This window comes from Anabrus simplex, chromosome 1, assembly GCF_040414725.1.
Source record: "Anabrus simplex isolate iqAnaSimp1 chromosome 1, ASM4041472v1, whole genome shotgun sequence".
Taxonomy (NCBI): domain Eukaryota; kingdom Metazoa; phylum Arthropoda; class Insecta; order Orthoptera; family Tettigoniidae; genus Anabrus; species Anabrus simplex.
In genome coordinates, this window is record NC_090265.1 from 1,479,206,234 (window position 1) to 1,479,224,406 (window position 18,173).

The 18,173-nt window shown below is 42.1% G+C and overlaps 1 protein-coding gene across 4 annotated transcripts in view; it reads left to right on the forward strand.

Moving 5' to 3' along the window:
- ATP8B (ATPase phospholipid transporting 8B) overlaps window positions 1-18,173 on the forward strand; it is a 940,482-nt gene that overhangs the window by 493,406 nt on the left and 428,903 nt on the right. The gene's annotated exons all lie outside the window — the stretch shown is intronic.

Here is an 18,173-nt window from a genome sequence, read left to right on the forward strand (position 1 = left end):
AGGAACGCTGTAATTAAAACTGAGAGGACGTTTCTTATTAGTGAAACTGACAACCTGACTTTTAGCCCCGTTCATCATCATACTATTGCCTACTGTCCGTCTCACATTATCGAGGTCATTTTGCAGTTGCTCACAATCTTGTAACTTAATTTATTACTCGATACGGAATAACAGCATCTGTAAAAACCCTTACATCTGATTCCAGTTCTTTACTCGTATCATACCCAGTGTATAAAATGCAGCTTCAGGAAGAATTACGATGCCTTACAATATAATCGTTCCATAAATATGGGAGAGGGAAAATGTTGAGTGTAGGTAGGATCAAATTAAAATGACCGATCTTTATTCATGTACACTCAATCGCACAAAAATTGGACGTCGCAGAAGATTATTTTCTTTCAAAATCCTCTTGAAATAGGATGACATATTGTGCAAGTGGTAGGATACTAAGTATCATCTCTTCGGCCACCAGCTATCCAGTTTACGAATATCCTCGCGTTTCGAGAATTAATGAAATTAAATATTTCTTTGCTGGCCAATTTTTGTGCGGTTGAATGTACTTCCGATATCAAGAGGAAACGAACACAAAGCCTTACATAAACACTGCAATCGTAGGCCTAGTTCTCGTTTATCCTGAACATACTGATTCAACTTGATCATATGCTGGAAATGCATTTTATTTTCGATAGGTGATTGACATCCTTCGTTAGTTTCAAGCGTCTTGTTTTTCAAGTTGCTTATCAGGACCTGCTTTATGCGTATGTTTGAGGGCATTGATATATTGAATAAACTTTACCGAGCGAGTTGGCCGTGTGGTTAGGGGCGGGCAGCTTTGAGCTTGCATTCGGGAGATAATGGGTTCAAACCCCACTGTCGGCAGCCCTCAAGATGGTTTCCGTGGTTTCCCATTTTCACTCCAGGTAAATGCTAGGGCTGTACCTTAATTAAGGCCACGGCTGCTTCCTTCCCACTCCTAGGCCTTTCCTATCCCAATCGTTGCCATATGACCTTACTGTGTCGGTCCGACGTAAAGCAAAAGAAACAACAACACTGTCGGCAGCCCTGAGGATGGGTTTCCGTGGTTTCCTATTTTCACACTAGGTAAATGCTGAAGCTGTACCTTAATTAAGGCCATGACCTCGTCCTTCCCACAGCCCTTTCCTGTCCCATCTTGGCCGTAATATATATCTGTGTCGGTGCGACGTAAAGCAAATTGTAGAAAAAAAGACCTATCTGTGTCACTGCGACGTAAAAAAAAGGTTTTAACTTATTCGATAATGAAGAATAAAGTTGTTTTTATTTTCATACCTATTATGGCCTGTGTCCGTTTTGTTTTATATAAAAAACTGTGTTTCTCTTTTATCCTATCATTCGAAAATATGTTAACCGAATACATTGATTTAAATTATTTCAAAATAACGATGGATAATAATAATAATAATAATAATAATAATAATAATAATAATAATAATAATAATAATAATATTGGTTTTATGTCCCAGTGACCCCTTTATGGTTTTCGGACCGTGGAAGTCCTTTTACGTACCGGTAAATCTACCGACACGAGGCTGGTGTAGTTGAGCACCTTTAAATACAATCGGACGGAGCGAGGATCGAGCCCGCCATCTTGAGCTCAGAAGGCTAAGTAACTATGAATTTCGTCCTATGAGTTCGTGTAAATAACTTTTAAGCCGTGTCACCGAGCAAGTGGCTGCGCGGTTTGAGTCACGCAGCTATCAGCTTGCATTCGGGAGATAGTGGGTTCGATCCCCACTATCCACCTGCCTTACGATGGTTTTCCGTGGTTTCCCATTTTCACGACAGGCAAATGCTGGGGTTGTACCCTAACTAAGGCCACGGTCGCTTCCTTCCCACTTCTAGCCCTTTCCTATCCCATCGTCGCCATGGTGTGAAAATGGGAAACCACGGAAAACCATCTCCAGGGCTGGCGACAGTGGGGTTCGAACGTACTATCTCCCGAATACTGGATACTGGCCGCACTTAAGCGACTGCAGCTATCGAGCTCGGTACATTAAACTTTTAAATTGATTACACTTTCGGTGTTTTATCGAGCAGCCATTGTCAGTCACCTATTGAGTTTTCACCGTAGCCGGGAACTGCAAGACTGCAATTACTACTTCTAGCCTTATGTGCCTTCTGAAAGGAAGAAGAAAAACCAACGACCTCTGATAACACTCCTCCGCTCCCTCTTATCTCGAGTACGTCTTCGAACACGATTGACGAAGCAAGTAGCCACGCGTTTGGGTACGTAGCTATCAGCTTAGAATCGGAAGATAGTGGGTTCGAGCCCCTCTCTCGGCAGCCCTGACCATGGTTTTTCCATTTTCACACCAGGCAAATGCTGGGGCTGTACTTTAATCAAGGCCGTAGACGCTTCCTTCCCACCCCTAACCCTTTCCTATCCCATCGTCGTCATAAGGACTATCTGTGTTGGTACGACGTAAAGTAATTGTGTGCGAACACGATTGGGACAGTTATACAGGCGAAGAGGAGAAATGATCGCGTTGCATAACTAAATATTACTGCACCGGGCGAGTTGGCCGTGCGGCTAGGGGCTCGCAGCTGTGAGCTTGCATCCCGGATATAGTGGATTCGAATCCCACTGTCGGCAGCCCTGAAGATGGTTTTCCGTGGTTTCCCATTTCGGGCAAATGCCAGGGCTGTACCTTAATTAAGGCCATGGTCGCTTCCTTCCCATTCCTAGGCCTTTCCTATCTCATCGTCGTCATAAGACCTATCTCTGTCGGTGCGACGTAAAGCAAATAGCAAAATATGACTGTGCTATTCATTCTCTTGGTATGATTCGTTATGACGTCAAGTCTGGGTTACCTGTTGATGTTGCGCCCTGAGCAACATCCAGCAAGGACACAGGGCCTTAAATCGTCCTCATCACGCATGCGTTTACTAATATTGGGTATCATAAAGTACTGTCCCACAGTTAGAGAGCCGATTTGATTACAGTTCTCAGATGTCTTCCTAACGATACACAGTGGTCTAAACACCGATTCTAGCCGGCAATAAATCGTATCATCTTTCCGGGTTCACAAAAGACGAAAAATCATACTCGGGGGTTTTCCAGGTCTCTGATTACAGATCCGTTAATGGATTTTCGATTAACGGAGTAGCGGATCCACTACGCGTCCGCTAACTCGCAAAACTTAAGGTAGCCGGACAAAATTTAGTATTCCGCGAATGGATTCATGGTAAATGGCGCGCTACCCTCCCGTTAACTCTTTAATGAAATTATGAACAGGGTTTAGAAAGAAAAACGTTTGGAATCCTTGACAAAGTCATGATTTTATTTTCATAAGAATCGGTCATCTAAATCCATGATGTAAAACTTATGAACGATTGTAAAAATTAGGCCAGTTTAGCGAGGAAGGTGACCTGAAAAGGAATATATTTAAAAGGTTTCGATTTTTAGCGCCATGTTACTTTTTTTAATGCTACTTGTTCGGGGCGTCGACCCATGTGGATCTTTTGGCCCTATGCTACTTATTAGTAAGACTACTTACGAGTCATGCCTTGGGTTCATTATCTGTATTTTACATTTCAACGTCCTCTTCTTCTGCTTTGGAAGTCTCTTCATCCGAAGCCTCCTTTTCATCTGTTTCCTCATCGAACACGAGCAAAGCGTGTACTTCAGGGGACAGTTCGTTTCAGTGAATTTCGGCTTTGATGAGGTGCCTTGTAACTACTGCGTCCGACGAAAACAGGAGATTGTATATTAGATCAGTTGTTGTGTCCTTTCTGGAGGTCTTCGGGGTTTGGTGCTCCCGAAAGAACCTGTAATCCTTGTTTCGGGATTCTTGGGCCTCCTTGGACAGCTTTCCGATTGGCAGTAGGGCGTATCTGATTGCCTGAGCACCATGAATTAAGACATCGTGGACGGTCGGAGGCATAGGATACCAATTATATAAGGACACGTACAATTTTGCAGTGTCTAAAGCATACGCACTGAAAGCCTCATCGTCCACCTGATGACCACTGGACAAAACCGAAAACCCGGAGAAGAGTATAAATATCGTGAAGCGAAGGAACTAAGTTCAAATATAGTTGAATTGGGTTTTGTTGTTGTACCTGCAATATAACAGTAAATCTGATGATTAATTCTTCGCTGACTCCGGTTGCTTCCGCTGCCTTTTTCGGATTGCGATAGAACCTTCTTGTGATGTTGCCGGTGTTCTAGGTCCCAGTCCCTTGAAAAAACCCTGTCAACTTTCAGGCCCAGCTCTTTCCACAAAGCCTCCTGAATAGTGGATTTTCGATCTTTGACATTTTGCTTTTGTTCATCCGTGATGTTTCGTAAACTACCTTTAAACAACAAATTTCAATGTAAAGAAATATAGTCAGATCCATGGTATAGAAAGTCTCGAAGAGTGGTAGGCCATGAGTCACAGACAGTGGGTGTTGCGTTGCGGGTAGAGTGTGGGCGGTGGGAATGACACTGATGAGAAAAAGGAGTGCGCTGACATTTTTTCGGGTTGCTTATAAGCAAATACCACCAGCAACAAAAAGTTGCAAGAAGTGGCAGTTGATTATTGGTGGAAAATCTTTAGTATAGTGTATAATATCTATTAAATCAATCAGTAACACATAACTAGCTATAACTTCGGTTTCCGGCCCTGAAAACCCACTAAAATCGGAGTACAGTGAAGTCTAAAATATGGTGAAGTTAACTGGTTGATAAGGTCGTTTTAGCGCGTGTAGAAGGATTTATCCTTGTGAATTTACTCAACAAATACCCTCCAAGAAGGGGTTCGTCAATATCCTGGTTGGTTCCAATAAGATATAAATGTTTAGTTTTTTTCAAGTTTTTAAAATTTTCATGTTTGTACTTCATTCCCCTCCACTTACATACTCCAAGCACATTATGTAGGGCAGATATGAGGTACCTGGGGTGTCTAGAACGAGTTCCCAAACTTTTTTCAGCGATTTTATCAATCGATTTTATCGATTTTTTGCCGGCTAGAATCGGCATTTAGACCACTGTGCGATATAGTGGGAGGTTTTCTTTGTTTACTTTCTCCTTGTCAGTGTGCGAATGTGAGTTCCTTTAGTTCTCCTTCGCTACCATAGATGTATTGTTGAAAGGGTTTCTGTGACATTCATATGATGAATATGTGTCTACCCCTTAGTCCTGTTTCGTAATACAGAGTCGGGGAGGAGGAGATATAAAATTATATAGCATGCTTTTACAGCCGGATGCTCTCGCTTTCGCCAATCTCAGTTGAGCTAATGAAGATAAAATTAATAATAGCGAATGAAATTGGGTAAGGATGTCGAAGTAATCGGCTGTGGCCTAGAAATAGGAACTGCCTCGGCATTTGCCTGGAAATGAAAATGGGAAACCACAGATAACCATTATCAGGACAACCGATGGCGGGATTCGAACTCACTGATCTCCCGAATGCAGAATGGCTCCATAGTCGTAAAGACGCGTGACATTCATAGCGCTATCTCTTCGAATATCCGCTATCATAAAAGGCAATAAAAGCTCTTCGAACGGCTACAGCTGTTGATCGTCTTGGGACATTCCTGACAGCCGTCATCCTATTTTCACACCAGGCAAATGCTGAGGCTGTACCGTAATTAAGGCCGCGGTCGCTTTCTTCTCACTCTTAACCCTTTCTTATCCCGTTGTCGCTCTAAGACCTATCCGTGTCGGTGCGACGAAAAACTAATATTAAAAAAAAGCACAGACATCTTCAGTGTATTTTTCTTCAGCGTGCTAAGGCGCTGACCGATATGGCGATTAGCTTGGAGTAAAGAAGCTGGTGGTTTCCTCATTTCTTGTTCATCTATTAATGTAATATCTCCCTTGTAAGACTGGAGCTCCTTCGTTCCTTTTTCTGACTCAGTTTATTGCAAAAACGTCCACCAATCCCCATGGCGCAACAGCCTCGAAAGTCGACGGGTGATCAGCCCAAAGGGCTGGAGATTAGAAGGTGTCGTGTGGTCGTTACGACGAATCCTCTTGGCCGTTATTCTTGGATTTCTGAAGGGCTGCAGATTAGGTGGTGGTGTGTGGTCGGTACGAAGAATCCTCTTGGCCGTTATTCTTGGCTTTCTATACCGGGGCCGCTATCTCACCGTCAGATAGCTCCTCAATTATAATAACGTAGCGCTGAGTGTACCTCGAACCAGCCTTCAGACACAGACCTGATCGGGTATTAACCGAGGCCTTCGGGTAATAGTCAGGCACACTACCCCTACACTGCGGGGCCGACTCAAAAACATCCTCTAGAACAGCAAAACTGTAACACAGGTTAATACACTTACATTTTTATGATCCTTCCCATTTTCAGCTGTGTATTTCCTGAACTACTTAAAGCCGGCCTGAGTAGCTCACGTGGTAGAGCGCTGGTCTCCTGAGCTCATGTTGGTGGATTCGATCCCGGTTCTGTTGAGTGGTATTTCAAGGTGCTCAAATACGCCAGCCTCGTGTGTAGATTTACTGTCACGTAAAATAACTTCTACCGGGCGAGTTGGCCGTGCGCGTAGAGGCGCGCGGCTGTGAGCTTGCATCCGGGAGATAGTAGGTTCGAATCCCACTATCGGCAGCCCTGAAAATGGTTTTCCGTGGTTTCCCATTTTCACACCAGGCAAATGCTGGGGCTGTACCTTAATTAAGGCCACGGCCGCTTCCTTCCAACTCCTAGGCCTTTCCTATCCCATCGTCGCCATAAGACCTATCTGTGTCGGCGCGACGTAAAGCCCCTAGCAAAAAAAAAAAACTTCTGGGGGGGGGAATTTCGGCACTTCGGCGTCTCCGAAAACCGTCAGGTAGATAGCGAGAACCTTCTTCTTCTTCTTCTTCTTCTTATTATTATTATTAATACACAGTTCAAAAAAATAGGGGAACGTGTTTTGTGACGTTGATGTGTGAACGTCAATGTGGTAGATGGTGTTCTAATGGTCGTACAGCATACCTTGAGGCCTTAGCTACTCAGGGTATGTCAAATCGAAGTTATACTCCATCTGTAGGCGTAGTCATGCATTAAACTGTCAGATGACCCCTCAAATCAAAGTGAATAGCGGTGCGTCCGTGTCTCTTTGTGAGGTTCACAGACTACTGCGGTCATTTGAGCACGTTGTACGTCAACCAGCACACATCATGAGACATCTTAACGAGGTTCAAGTCGCAAAGGCCGTCACTTCGATCCAGAAAGGACGGACTTTTTTAGTCGTGTTGCTGTGGATCTCAATGTCTCTCCGTCAGTTATTCAACGCTTGTGGAATCGCTACAGTGAAACAGACCAGTTCACAAGGAGGGTTGGACAAGGTCGTGGACGCATGACAACCCCACAGGATGACCGATATCTGACCATCTGTGCGTTGCGGCGTCGTTAAGCAACTGCCAGAAAACTGCAACAAGACTTCAGAAGGGTCACTGGAGTCACGGTGTATGACCAGACAGTAAGGAACAGGTTAAGAGAAGTGTCCTTACGACCCAGACGTCCTGTTCGAGTGCCCCGTTCAACCCAGCAACATCGCGCAGCTCGCCTTCTGTTTGCCCGTACCCACGTCAACTGGCAACTTCGCCAGTGGAGACCTGTGTTGTCTACAGGCGAGTCCAGATTTCCTCTGACACAGCGTGATGGACGTCAACGAGTATGGAGATGCTGTAGTGAGCAGTACATGCCAAATGTTGTCCAGGAAGGCGACCGATTCGGACAAGGTTCTGGTGATGGTGTGGGGTGGCATCAGTATTGATGGCCGTACGGATCTCTTCGTCGTCCGTGGTAATCTTGCCGCTGCGGGATACATCGAGCAGATACTGCTACAGCATGCGTTGGTTGCTGCATGCGGTATTGGCCCTGAATTTGTACTCATGCACGACAATGCCAGGGTTCATGCAGCGCGTATCATCAGAGCTGTCTTGCGAGAATTGGACATTCAAGAGATGGAATGTCCAGCGGTGAGTCCTGACCTTAATCCCATCGAACATGTTTAGGATAGGCTTGACAGAAGTGTCCGTGGGCGTCCTGTTCCACCACCGACTCTCTAACACCTCGAACAGGCTCTCATTGAAGAATGGGACCTGATGCCGCAACGTGACCTCTGTCGGCTTATACGGATCATGCCACGTAGGTGTCAAGCTGTGATAAATGCTCGTAGAGGACATACACCATACTGAAGCTCTCCAGCTGTGATAAAAATCCACCTTGGAGGACTGTTATCACTTTCGCCCCTATTTGGACATTTCCGTTTGTGTTCTAAAAATGAACGCGAATCCATCGATGTTCTTTTGTATACTTCAACGGTAAAGAATACTGGTTTAGTTGGTAATATACCTGGTTGTGAGGTATTGTTTTGCGGAGCATGGCATACGTTCAAAAACATATTCCCCTAATTTTTTTAAACTGTGTATTATTATTTTACATTCGTTTTGGTCTTCTCTGGACCACGGTTAGCTTATGTTTCTGCTTCTCGGCTTCCTGTCTCTTCTGCTCCCAAATCCTCTTCATATTTTGACTTCTAGCCTCCCTGTGTCGGTCTGTCAATGTTGGGTGTTGCTTCTCTGGTCTTTCAACTATTTTCCGGAATTTGTTCCTGTCCAATATGCTTTGGGTGTTTAGGCATAGTTCAGTAGGATCTTTGATAACTTCTTTCGTCCAGGTTGTGGTGCTCTTGCATTTCCTAGTGTACTCCTATATCCTCTTCGTCAATCTGTTGTTACTCATCCGATGAATGTGTCAGTGTTCATTACTCGAGTCTTATCATATGATATTTTTAGTCCTACCATTCTTGCAATTTCTTCGAGCTTGTGTAACATCTTCTTACCTTGATCTTCTGTTCCGCTTAAGATCACTATATCATCGGCAAAATCCAAACAATCCACGTTCAGGTTGTCTTGTAACCTAGCTGTTCACCACTCATGCCCTCCTTTTGACACTCTGTTCTCCATACTCAAGTTATTTTCTCTAAGACCAGGTTAAACAGTATCGGTGAAAGACCATCACTCTGCCTTAATCTCGGAGTGTTTCTTTGATTAGTGATCTGGTCTTGTGATGAATGCCGAATTCCTCTAGTATGTTGAACAATGTGAACAATGTTTGTCTATTGACTGAATCGTACACCTTATGAAAATCTACAAATGCCATGATTGCTGGTTTACTTCGGAGTTTTCTAATCTTTATAATGGATTTGAGAATGTAAATTTGTTCAACACATGATCTTCACTTTCTAAACCCTGCTTAGTATTCATCATTTTGGTCTGCTGTCCGTTCTTCCACTCTGTTTAACAGAATTTTTGATAGGATCTTATACACGATAGATAGTACGGACATTCCTCTATAGTTGTTCACACCTTTAGGGTCTCCTTTCTTGTGAATGGGACATACAGGGTGTTTCTATATTCCCATTACAGACTTCGAGGACTTGCAGTGGGGACCAAGACGTTTAAGTTTAGCATAGGAACTTGTGTCCGAAAACATGCCGTCTTCCCGCTACCCGTAAAAAACCCACCATAGCACATGTCTTCATTATAGACTGTTATGCCTTTCAACGCTCAGTCTGTAAGCCTCTGTGATTTTACTAAACTCCGCCACAATCCTCTAGTTGTATATAGCTCAGTGGCCTCGTTTAGTTCTATACCTCTTTAAGTCTTAAGAAACTGAGTCCTGTCATCGTCGTCTTGGTCTCCGTCTACTCCTCTTACCCTCCATGACAGAGTTCATTATTCTCCTAGGTAACCTACCTTCCTCCATTTGCTTCACATGACACATCACCGAAGCAAGTTTTCGCACATAGCTTCATTAAAAGAGTGCATTCCCAACAGCCTGTATCTCCTCATACACTCTTGCCGTTGTTCCACCTGTTCTTACCAGCGTTCATTCTCGCTACTTCCTTCTGTTACTCGTAACTTATGAATAAGGTATCCTGAGTCCAGCCAGCTTTCACTCTCGTAAAGCAAAGTTGGTCTGAAAACAGACCGATGTAAAGATAGTTTTGTGTGGTAGCTGACTTCTTTCTTACAGAATACTGTTGAGCGGAAATGCGAGCTCACTGCATTAGCTTTTTTACATCTTGATTCAATCTCACTTACTATATTGCCATCCTGGAAGAATACACATCCTAAATACTTGAAATGATCTACCTGTTCCAGCTTTGTATTCTCAACCCGACGTTCAGTTCAATCTTGTTCTCATAGAAATTTCGTACAGAAAACGTAGAAAATAGCGTAGTGAATTATTATAAATATGTTATCAGTGACTCTCCATATATTTAAGAAGAACTGCAGTATTTACCAGTTACATGTACGAAGTTAAAATTCTTAAGTCCTTTTCTAAGATCAGTTAAATAGGAAACATGTGGATTTTCAAAATAAATATAAAATTAAAAGAAATTTGCGTTTCAAGTAGTACTTGTTTTTAGGAAAATACCATTGTTTTCGGCTGTAAAATATCATATCAGCTACTCACTTCGTAGGCTGATTACCCCTAAATAAAACGAAGATTTAAGTGTAGACCTGTCGTGAAGTGTGGCTGAGGTGATCGGTTTACACGAATTACATTTCTTCCGTTAGTAGAAATGTAATTTCAGAACAGATACTTTGATTTGTTTATAAGGACGAAGGTGGTATTAAGAGGGATGACGATGGTCGTTGTTGTTATTAAGACTAATAATAATAATAATAATAATAATAATAATAATAATAATAATAATAATAATAATAATAATAATAAATCCGAGAAACACCAGAAAGTTCCAGCTAAGAATATTTTTAACAGTGTGCTTTACGTCGCACCGATACAGATGGGTCTTATGGTGACGATGGGATATGAAAGGCCTAGGAGTAGGAAGGAAGCGGCCGTGGCCTTAATTATGGTACAGCCCCAGCATTTGCCTGGTGTGAAAATGGGAAACCACGGAAAACCATCTTCAGGGCTGCCGACAGTGGGGTTCGAACCCACTATCTACCGGACGCGAGCTCACAGCTGCGCGCCCCTCACCGCACGGCCAACTCGCCCGGTACTAGCTAAGAAAGATCAATAGATTTGACATTTAAAAGCTGATATCCAACAGAGATTTCACAGAAAAATTTGAGTCCCTTGATCCATTGGAACAACTTCAAGAAGCACTTAACGAAACGGCTAGAGAGATTGCTTCTCTACAGAAACAGAAGAAACATGATTGGTGGACTAGTGAATGCGATAGTGATAAGGCAAAGAACAGTTTCATTTTCGAAGACAATGCAGAAGTCAACCCAAATTAAGCTGCTTCTTATTTTCTTCTACAGTTTTTTCCACACATTTAGGGTCGCGGGTGCGAACTGTGTGGCACATGTGGATTTGACCCTGTTTTACGGTCGGATACCCTTCCTGAAGACAATCCTATGTGGCGGGATGTAATCATTATTGCGTATTTCTGTGTTGTACGGATACGAAGAGGAGATAGTTGAGACAAACACAAGAACCCAGTCTCCGAGCGAGGAGATAGTTGGGACAAACACAAGAACCCAGTCTCCGAGCGAGGAGATAGTTGAGACAAACACAAGAACCCAGTCTCCGAGCGAGGAGATAGTTGGGACAAACACAAGAACCCAGTCTCCGAGCGAGGAGATAGTTGGGACAAACACAAGAACCCAGTCTCCGAGCGAGGAGATAGTTGGGACAAACACAAGAACCCAGTCTCCGAGCGAGGAGATAGTTGAGACAAACACAAGAACCCAGTCTCCGAGCGAGGAGATAGTTGGGACAAATACAAGAACCCAGTCTCCGAGCGAGGAGATAGTTGGGACAAACACAAGAACCCAGTCTCCGAGCGAGGAGAATTAATCAGACGCGATTAAAAACCCCGACCTGACCGGAAATCGAACCAGGACTCTTTGAACCGATGGCCTCAACGTGACCATTCAGCCAATCAACCTAAATTCAGCTCTACTCATCCAATCGCTCACGAGGTGAGGATTCGATTATTGCCGAATTGTGGAAACAACGCTGGTGACAAGCCGACTGTTAAACTGAAATCATAAGCAATATTCCGGAAACTGAGAAACTTCCAAGCTGCTGGACTTCACCTCTTATTCACCCGGTGTTTAAGAAAGGTAACAGAATGGATGTGAACAATTATCATGGCATCTCTCTCCTCCCGGTGTCCTACAAGATTATCTCGAAAGCTTTGAATTCCTTCGTATGAGAGCAACCGGACTGTCTGTAGACAACAAGCAGACAAGTATTTCTTTCAAACTGCATTTAACTGAGAAATCGTGAAATATAAATCTGAACATATGAAATGGTCTTTATGATATGTAAATATCAGCATCCCAGTCTCTTAAGTGCGGCCAGTATCCAGTAATCGGGAGATAGTGGGTTTGAGCCCTACTGCCGGCAGCCCTGAAGATGGTTTTCCGTGGTTTCCTATTTTCACACAAGGCAAATGCCGGGGCGTGCCTAAATTAAAGCCACGGCCGCTTCCTTCCACTTCCTAGACCATTCCTATCCCATCGTCGCCATAAGACATATCTGTGTCGGTGCGACGTTAAGCAAAATAGCAATATCAGCATCTGCGTCTTTGATGGCAGAAGGCTTTTGTACCCATTAACATTCTGTTGTGTAGGCCGAGTTGCTTTCACACACTCATCCGGCAGTTAGCTGTAATCGCGTGTTACAGCCCACACCAGGAGAATGACACATGCAATTCCTTCTATAGTATTTCGTTTCATCTCATGCTTGTCTTTCTTATGTGTGGACTAAACAGGAGTTATCCCCGTGGTGAAATGAAAACACAGCGTAGTATGCAGAATGTGTAATCCAGTCCACATACATGTAGCTGTGTTCTATGCAGGTGGCAATAACTGTAGTAGCCGTACATATTTTCAGATACTACCTGCGTATGCCTGAAATTTCAATAAATGCTAGGCTGCAGATATACAGAAGTAAATAGTTGCATTTAAATGTGACAAAACGACTACTTAAATTATTAATACGAGGGTCGAGTCATAAGTTATGTCAACTTTTTTTTTCTCGCGAACAGGAGACAACACGGAAAATCTAAGATATGCATTTGGAAATATAGGGCATGTACTTATGCATATGAGTAAACGGGTGTCATATAACTAAAAACGAATCAGAACAATATTTAAAATTTTAAAATCAAAGGGTTTATTGTACTCGTGATGATTCTGGGAGATGATGCAAAATGACCATATCGAATATACATGAAGGATTACAAATTTCCCAGCTAACATGTTGAAGATTGTTTCACTTTAGATTGAGGACGAAACTAAAGTACATCCGTGATCAATATTTATAACGATCTCGCATATAAGAGCCTTGTGGCTCAGGCGGCCGCGCGCCGGCCTCTCACCGCTGCATACCGTGGTTCAAATCCCGGTCACTCCATGTGAGATTTGTGCTGGACAAATCGGAGGCGGGACAGATTTCTCTCCGGGTACTCCAGTGTTTCCTGTCCTCTTTTATTCCAGCAACACTCCCTATTAACATTTCATCTCATCGTTTAATCGTTTATCACTGCCCCAGAGGAGTGCAACAGGCTTAGGCAGCCGGCACATTCCCTATCGCTGCTGGATGAGGGCTTCATTCATTCCATTCCTGACCCGGTCAAATGACTGGAAACAGGCTGTGGATTTTCATTTTTATGTTTCATCCCGTATATATGGACTAATAAGCAAATAAAATCACTCAAACTATCCCCATTAATACTGGGGTATATTTACATAACTTACACCCAAGACTGAGTGAATCCTAACCTACATCTAACCTGTAGAAAAAATAAACCCATGTAAAATAACGCGTACTAAACACACAGGATATTTCAACACGAAATGCTCTAGTTCGGAATCGAACCTAGCATACACACAATCAACCCCAGGATTGGAACCAGTATCGACAAATCAACATAAAATGCACTAACCACAATGAATCAAAACGACAAAATAACCCGAACGGGCACTCTCATATATCACCGATATCACTTCTTCTCATACACCAATTGTTTAAGACATGACCACTATACTTTAAAATAAAAATTCACGGGCAAAGGAAACTGTTACTCGAGACGGCCATACATGTGTTTCTCACGAGCAAAAGTTGCAGACTGCCTAGGGGTGACGCTTCCCACACCTTAAATTTGCTGACAAGTTTCCACCTCTCAAATTTCCCATACACCATATTCTCGGTGTATTACAGGCGCAATAGTGCGATAATCAGGTGACCAGTGATCTTATAATATAGCTAAGACTCCCTCGGACGACATCTGATCGCAGAATCCCCAGTAATGAATAAATAACTGTCTTCATTTTTCAACTCACTTACGGGATTACCCTTATTAAGTGGGTGTCAAGACATTTAACCCTTTATAAGGCAGTACTCAATAAAACACTTTCCTTTCTAACTAACTTTATTTACAGGCTCTATAAGTGCTAAATAATACAATTTGAGAGAAAAAAAAACAATCCAGTGCTCAGGAGGTCAGTAATACGATGGGAACATACCTCCCACCGCCTACTGTCTGCCATTCAGAAGTGGGAACATATTTCCCACCTACGGATACAATTTCCGTTCAGTTAGTTCACTTTTAATTTAGCAAAAATATTTCGGACACCTATGCGGTCTAGGGGAAGCATATTCCCACATACAGTGTGAAAGAAATTTATATCTCAGAACTCTTCAGTTGGTAAAAGGAAGTAAATAATCTCAGACCAAATGAGAAAAATGCACAATAAACAAAGAAAATTCATGTAAATAGTATATAGACTTAAATGTTGATTTTTACCCTATTTTTACTTCATAAATCTTGTTCACATCAGGCGTTGCGCTGGCACAATATCGCTTTTCAGATGTTTTCCAAAAAAGCTAAAGATTCCAAGTAGATCAGAATAGTTCTACAGATATTCCCAAGAGTGCAGCACACATCAATTCATGGGAAATAAACTCCCAGCGCCGAGAAATGGTAAAAAACCGAGGTGGGAAAATAATTCCCACCGCCTTATAAAGGGTTAACACATGGCCTCTGTAACTTTCCACTGTTATATAATCATATATTCCTTCTTTTAACTGGAGATTGTCACTAGGGAGCGGATTTTTATGTAATTACATTTTTTTTTTTGCGTAAGTTTTAACGCAAGTTACGAAGTTCATTATTCCTATTGTGCATCCCCAAGTGTAAAAACTGAATCTTATTTCACATAAAAAGACATATTTTCACATTTTTTAAATGTAAATACATATTTTAAGAAAATCTATCCTAATAAGCACATAAATCGGCAATATTTGTTGATCAATATAATTTAAAATGCTTCTGTGTTATAAAACAATGCTCATATTTTCATTTTACGATTACGGTATTGTTTTTAACAGTGTATTTAACATAATGTATCTGAATGTTTCGGCTATTTATGGACTTCCCTCCATAAGTTCTAAAACTTGCTGGTCACTGGCTACGTCGTTACATTTAGACAGCGATTTGATTTGCTGCACAAGATGTTTCCTTGCATGATGTCATTCCAACTCTTTATGAGTCAACCCTCTCGGATTTTGTTTATCACCATAAAGGACGTCTCAAACCATAAATAAATTCAGATGTCGGAACAGTTCTATTGAATCCTTGTACAGTGCAGTATTATTAAAATCGTTGATTCCTTCGATATAGAAAACGAAGTTGGCCAAGCTGTTTTAAAGGTGGTTCCGAAATTACAATGCTAAACAGGGAACCTCTCCTACTCACCAATGACTTGTGGTGGGGATAACTTCTCCGTTCTTTCCATCCAGGGGTTCCCTAGGTCTGCTTGGGGGAAATACTTCCTAGCCTCACGCTTGGCGTTCCACGCTTCGAGACCCCGCGAACTCGCTCCCAGACATAGAAATGCGCGTCCACTTGATCCCTAGTCCTTAATTCATGTCCCTGTCGGGTACAGTACATCTTTCTTAGAATTAGGCCCTTATTTGATTTCGTTTAGGAGCCGTTGGGAAACGTTCCGTTTTTTAAGGAGCGTAAGTATGGCTCCAGTTTTTAGAATAAGAGTATGTAGAGGCAAACCATTAATTCTAAGGAATTCAAGAATTATGTAGGAAATTGGAGTAGCTAGCTTTCATCTTCAGTATTTATCTGTTGGCGCTAGTGAATGGTTTTTAACTAACAGGTATACGTCCAGTGACCTTCAAATTAATATTAAGAATCGCAACTTTCGAGAAAATGATGACATCTTTCGCAGAAGTTAACGTTATCCTGTGCTAAAATTCTGGCTGGTAGTTCCATAATATTTGAGCCGTCACAACCTGGAGAGTAGTAGTCGCTACCGATTTCTTGCAAAAAATCAGCGAATTCCATTTCATTTGTAACACCCATGGTATTCTTTTGTAAGCGACGTGTTTTGGAGAAGGGTAAAAGACGAGAGTATTTCATACAATTTAAATAAATAATTGTTTGGCGATAAGCATGTGAAATTTTTCCCCAAGAACAATATATTTCTCTCCATAAGGAAAGGAAAATGATTCACACACATTAATGAATGACTTTTACCTCTTCAGTGACGCCTAGGCTGTCTATGATAGCCTTTGGTGGAGCTATGGAGCAACAGACCAGCCTTCGGGCTCAATACCCAACGTACATTTACCATTAGGGGTTTATCGCGTATTGAACCGTGCTAATCGAATATCGTCGTGTGATTTGGAATTTAATTTTAATTCATTTCGAGGAATTTTGAATGAAATATGCACTGTTCAGAAAAGACGTCTGACTGCGTATGCGTTGCCTACCCCCTTCCACCTCCCATATCGTGCCTCCTGCTCTGCGTTCTTACTGTTCCCGGCGGCCTTGAAATACTAGCGAGCGCTTTAGCGTATCACAATGCTACATTTGGAATTGTTATGCTTTTAAAGACTCTATGCAAATCTACAGCTTTCGTCAGAATTCTTTACGATGTCAATCGGTTCAACCGTTCTCTCAAAATCGCGGTTACAGAAATCAGCCTAATGTTTTAAATATATTGTAAATGTTGAAATACCTACTGTATATTTTTGAGTGGTTATATACCTGGCATTGTACGATATTCTTTACTTTTTGACACATTTATTATCAGTTCATGTGAATTATATTTCAGATATAGGTAGTTACGAGATTTTTCTACTTTTCTGGCCATTTCCCAGTTGTCTGGGATCGGCACTAATGTGGATTAAGCCCTGTTTTACGACTGCCAGGTGCCCTTCTTGATGCCAACCCTACGTTGGGGGGGGGGATTTATTTATCGTTGCAGGTTTATCTGGTGGTTAGTAGCGTGATATGTTGTGTGTAGGAGAAGGTGTATTAGAATGATCACAAACACTCTGTCTCCAAGCTGGAAGAATTAAACAAACATGTTTAATATCCTCGACCCATCCTTGAAATGAACACGCGGTCCTATGCCAGTACGCTGATAATTGAGGAGCGTTTTTTCAAAACTCGATAAATGCAAAAATTTTCTAAATTGGGTTATGCATGCTAGTGTTATAAGTTTGATCTTGCTCATCATCCTGTGCAATAATCATTTGCATAAGTCGATATTTGCCGTATATACAAGTGGTTGAAATCACTAGGTTTTTGCAAAAGTTTATATATGCTCTCGGAAAGTTAAAGCAAAACTCGATAAATGCAGTTAACTATTAATCACGTGGCATTCTCATGGATAATCGGAAGTGTTATTCTGTGGAACAATGGAACGCCGGACTCCTTTATTGAAAGGATGTACGAATATTCTTGGAACTGCATGCCACATGTTCCCGCGATTAGCCCTCATTGTCGTCGACAAAGTGAAACTCACTTCTTGAGAAGTTTTAAGCAAGTTACGGTACTGTGTGAGGAACTTTTTCACTCTACAACAGTATGAATAATGAATCTGAAGATTCTGAAACTGGCGTACCGGTTCAGGAATGTGTCGGTGGAAGAAAGTCTAGATACAAGGTGAGAGTACCTGGAAAGCTGGCCTGAACTAAAAACGAAGCAAATTATAAATGGATTCATGGACTCAAAGACTTGCCCACAAGTACAGAAACTAAAAGCATGAAACAATGCAAAGCTGCTGAACTCTGCTATGAAGATATCGCAGAATTCAATCATCATGTGACTTCTTTAAACGAGATCGATCAAGACAAGTTTCTGTTGAAGTATATGCACATTCCCACACTTCAGCGCAGGGTAGTGAACATTGA